Consider the following 4,937-nt stretch of genomic DNA (forward strand, 5'->3'; position numbering starts at 1 on the left):
TCATCCCTAACTGCCCCAAACCACAAATCATTTGCTCATTCCTGTTCAAGCCATCGGTCTAGCCCTTTGGGCTTTGCAGAATTCGGCAATAAATCTAGCTCTAATGACCCAGATCTTAACCTTTAAATTAAGGTTGATAGTCCAGAGACCCCTAACAGTAAGAGAATTAATCACAAGCCATTTGTCTCTGATAGCCTAGCTACAGGTCATGCAGTACCCAACAACAAAACTCTCTTTTTAGTCCTTGTTGTCTCAAAAGTAATCTGAACCCTAACCCTAACTTTTAACCTAACCTGAAAACTAATATCTGATCCTGAATTAACCATGAATCTTTGGTCTGTGGTACAATGAAGAGATATAGTTGGTTAGCCTTGGTGTTGGTGACATCAGAAACTGAAAAATTATGGCTTACAGTTATTTCCATGATAGCCCATGGACTCATGACAGCAAGTCTGAATGTGTAAAGATAATTTCTGCTGTTGTTATGGTTAGAAATGAAGCTGGAACTAGCTGGCAGAAATGCTTAGGTTTGTGGCTGTGATAAATTGGCAGGTTATAATCAGGAGTAGGTCTGGCTATAGAAAATGAGGAGCCGATGAATTAGCTTTACAACTGAATCATTTCCTCTTCAATGAGGCAAAGAAAAGATCTGGAGCCAGAATCTCCTAGTGCCAGAAACAAAGAAGAGACCTAGAGGCACCACTGGCAGGTGCTGCCGCATTCTTCAGATCTGAAAATACTGACCTGAAAAACCTATTGTTAAATACTTAATGCTGACTTGATCCTTATTCTAATACCTACGTAGAAACAATCCTCTCCAGCCTTGCAAGCTACAGAAAGATACAGTTTTTCTTCAGAACTTTAGACCTAATCAACCCTTCCTCCAAGTGGCCAAGAATACTAAACCACATGCTCTTCCTAAGCTGTCTATCATCCTTTGCGTGGAGAACTTGCAGAATGAAGAAAAAAAAATTGTCCCATAGTTTCTCCTGGTTGAAAACGTTCCCTATTCCAAATGCTGCTGTTGTCTTAATGCTAGAATAGAAGCCAAGAACAGGTGAAGACCCTTCTGGTATCTTTTCTAGTGCTTGGTCTTTGAACATGGGAAATCTTCAGTCCTGTAATAGGACCTGCTAGGTAATAACAACCTAAAATACTCAGTCCATGCTACTCTGAATGCTAAAGCTAACGCAGCAGTTTCCCTATGCTGGCAAGGGGAAAGGATGCCTTCTGATCTGGATTTGAATATCAGTTGTTCTGCATGTTAGAATTTAATTTAAGTTTACAGGTAGCTTCAGAAAGAAGCCTACTCTACAGAGAAATTCTGCATGCCTAAATCTTGTAAGCCCCAAAGGTTGCTTATAATTCATTTAAGCCTGTTATAAATTGCAGTTCTTCAGGTTTGGGCAAGGCTTAGGACTGAGGAATCCTAGCTGTAGCTTTATTACCAAAACTCACAGTTTCCAGTGAGGAAAGATGATGGATGTAGCTACCTGAGACAGAAGTCTTACAATGAGTGTGATTCATGCCACAGGTTTCAGGCCTCTCCTTCAGGCTAGGGTTTAGGCAGTGAAAACTCTGAAGCTTGATTTTTTCCTGAATCTTACAGCCACTAAGAGGGTAAGATGTGGGATGAAGTTAGTAGGGGAAAAGAAGTTATGACTAACTTCTTATCCCTCATCAGACGCGACTAGATTAAAATAGACTAGGACTAAACAACCTGCAACTCATGTGAACCATAAAATGAATCATAAACTATTTGACCTGCAGGCTACTTACCTCATGTTGGTCATGTTGGCAGGTTCCCAGAATAAGAAAAGTCCCTGAAGGAGGCTTCCTCTCTCCCATCTTACCTCTGCTCCAAAAGACAGGTTCTTAAGGCTGAAATTACTCATCAGTTATTTTTTTCCTACTAGCTGTGTTCTTCACCTTACCTGTTACGACATGCAAAGTACAGTGAACGCATGACTCTGGCACAACTTGCAAGATACAAGAGTAATATTGTTACTTTTTCTTTTCTGAAAGCAATTCTATCAGTACACCCAACCATGATCTGAAACAGAAATCACAAACCATTACAGAACTAATTGTGAACTAATTCTTCCTGCTAACTACATCTCTCCGTCTTTACCATAGCAAGACTTGCAAGACTCAGAAATAAACATAATTTTTTATTTCTTCTCTTCCTGTCCTACAAATCCTAAGCATCTGAAAGATATGCTTACAACTCACAACAAATTATTTGAAATTCCAAGTTTTTATATTAGAACTAGCTCTATTGGTTTTCCTTTCTTAAAATCTGATCCTAACTGTAGTAGTCACTATGAGCTGAGTCAGAGGCTACACAGAAAAAAAAAATCAATCATACACCCTTTTTCCACACTAATGACTACTTTCTTAATTCTTCTCTAACAGCACCTGCAAGATTTAGGCTTGTGTTTCGTTCTAGATTTCCTTGTACTAAATTGCAACCCTTGAGCTGACCCCAACCCTAGCCTGAAGGCAGTAAAAGTAATCCTAGACAGTTCACAATACAAGCATAATGTATTTTACATTGCAAACTCACATTTTTAAGCTATATCCTTCACCTGCTCATTTGAAATTCCAAGCTTCAGGAAGGAAAGCGGCTCCTTGATTCCTAATCCCAGCTCTTGCCAGAAACACGTTTGCTGTGCTCTGCGACTCTGCCACAGTGCCCCCAGGCAGCCCTGTGCTCTGGCAAGGCAGAAGGTGAGCAGCTGGGGAAAGAGGGTGAAGTTTACTGAAGCAACCCATATGCACGTAGTTGGCTAAGTAGAAATACCTGCCAGGGTTGATCTTTCTAGGGAAACACATGTAACTGGTCGTTGCAGCTGCTCCCTGAGCAGATAATATGTAGAAAAGATGTCCTTCCTAGCTAAGCCTAGTTTCATCTGCTGAAGTTGTCATGGGAGACTCTTTTTTTCCAGGCAATGGTAAATTAACTCCTCCTCCAAGGCACGTTGCCTTATTCTCTTTATTGTCCTTTGTCATAAGATGCCCAAACACATCTGTATTTCCCCTGCACCCTGGTAGCAGGAAGCGTGGAAACCCAATGGGCACTCTCTGGAGCACTGGCTTTGAGCTCCAGAGCTGTGAAGTACGCAGGGCCAGAGGTAGTCATGATCAAAGGCCTTCCTTGGTCTCCATACCTTAGGTCTCAGGGTGGTGTGAAGGGCACCCAGAGGCTGCCCATACTGGGGTGTCCACTGCCTCCTCCTCCCAGCTGACTGTGACGTGCTGCTGGGAGCCCTGGCAGAAAAAGCAGGCTAGAATCTGTGCTGAGAAGTGGGACTGTTTCCTGGAGTGTCCTAGCTACCAAAATGTGCCCTAGAGTTGCTTGACAGCAGGTGAAAATCACCTGTTTCTAGCAGTTTCATACTGCAGAAGAGTGTGTCCAGGAGCAATTTCATTTATTGATGTTTATGTAACTTTAGAGATAAAAATTCATCTGTAGCAATTTCCTCTGATATTAAAGGCATTGGTGGCATAGGCTCCTCCTCATTCCAGTCCTCTTCCTGACCCTGGCCCTGCTAGATGCATCAGAAATCCTACCTCTCCTGTTTCTGGTTTCTGAATTCCAAAACAAACCTAGACCTGTCCCCAAGAGCAACCGTGAACCACATATGATTCTGCCCTTGCAGATAGACCTTACAGGCAAAAAAGGCAGACCTTTCAGAACCTCTCTTCAAAACCTAGGCTTAACCACAGCTTAGCAGCTTCCAAATGCTACAGACCTACTGGTAGTCATGGTCCTCATAGGATCAGGCAATAGCACATTATCCTCTTACTCCAAAGCAAACCCAACCTAACTCTTCGCTTTTTTTGGAAGGCTGAAGAGCTCTAACGTAACTTGATGTTGAGTATTGGCTTATGGATGAAAGAACTAGGAGTAGAACTGCGCCATACAAGGGCCATGTAAGTTAGGCATTTCTATGCTAGAAAGGAGAACATATGGGGAGAATACAATAAGGGTTTGTAAAATCTTTGGCAGAATGGAAAGGATCAATGGGGATCATTTGTTCACTCTCTCAATACAAACCTCAATACAAACGAAATCAGAAAGAGGCATGTTTCAGAATGCTGAGGAAGTTGGTTTTTTTCAGGTTGTATAACTAAGGCACAGAATCCTTTTCTGGATGACCTGCTGTTTACATGCACTCAAGGCCAGGTGAGACTAGACAAGATCATGAAAATGAAATTCATGGCTGGATGTTCGGGGTGTATTGTCAGGCTTACTCTGTTTTATACTTTAGGCATCTCCTTGTGATTGTTCTCAGAGCCAGATGGACTGTTGGTTTGACCTTCTATGGCCAATCTCATGTTCCTAAGTCCAAGCCCTACATAGATTTATCAAGCATGGCCAGTGATCTGAAAGAGCCACGGATCCAGCCACAGCCACAGAGGAAAGCTGCTCTCACCTGCCATATCAAATCCATTTCCTAGCCAAGCTGAGCTCACAGCCTGGGAGCAAATCAAACTGAACAGTCCCTGCTCTCCCAAATCCTAACCTTGACTTTAACATGCCCCATGAACCTAGGATTCTAATTATAATCCACTTTTCTTTGAGAGCCATGCAATGAGGGATTGAACATAGCTTCTCAGACACTGTCATTTTGAAGTTTAAGCTGGTACTGTAGTTGTAGCCGGAACTAAAGGTGTCTCAGAAATAATCTTCATCTTTCACCCTTCCTTACCCTGTTCCTGCAAGTCTTCAAGGATGTACCAATAATGATGCTTTTTTCACCTCCACTTTTCACATCTCTAATGCCCAACACTTGCCCAAAGCTATAACATAGCTTTTTCACCCCTTATCTCCCAAGCCATAAGCCTTTTGCCAGTGCTGGTAGAGCAATCTTTCAACTAGCTCTGAGTGTTGCAGGATCTGGCAATGAAACTGAGCTCCTCTTTTTCAAACC

The sequence above is a fragment of the Chlamydotis macqueenii genome, chromosome 2 (genome assembly GCF_036417535.1).
Source record: "Chlamydotis macqueenii isolate bChlMac1 chromosome 2, bChlMac1.mat, whole genome shotgun sequence".
NCBI classification, from domain to species: Eukaryota; Metazoa; Chordata; class Aves; order Otidiformes; family Otididae; genus Chlamydotis; species Chlamydotis macqueenii.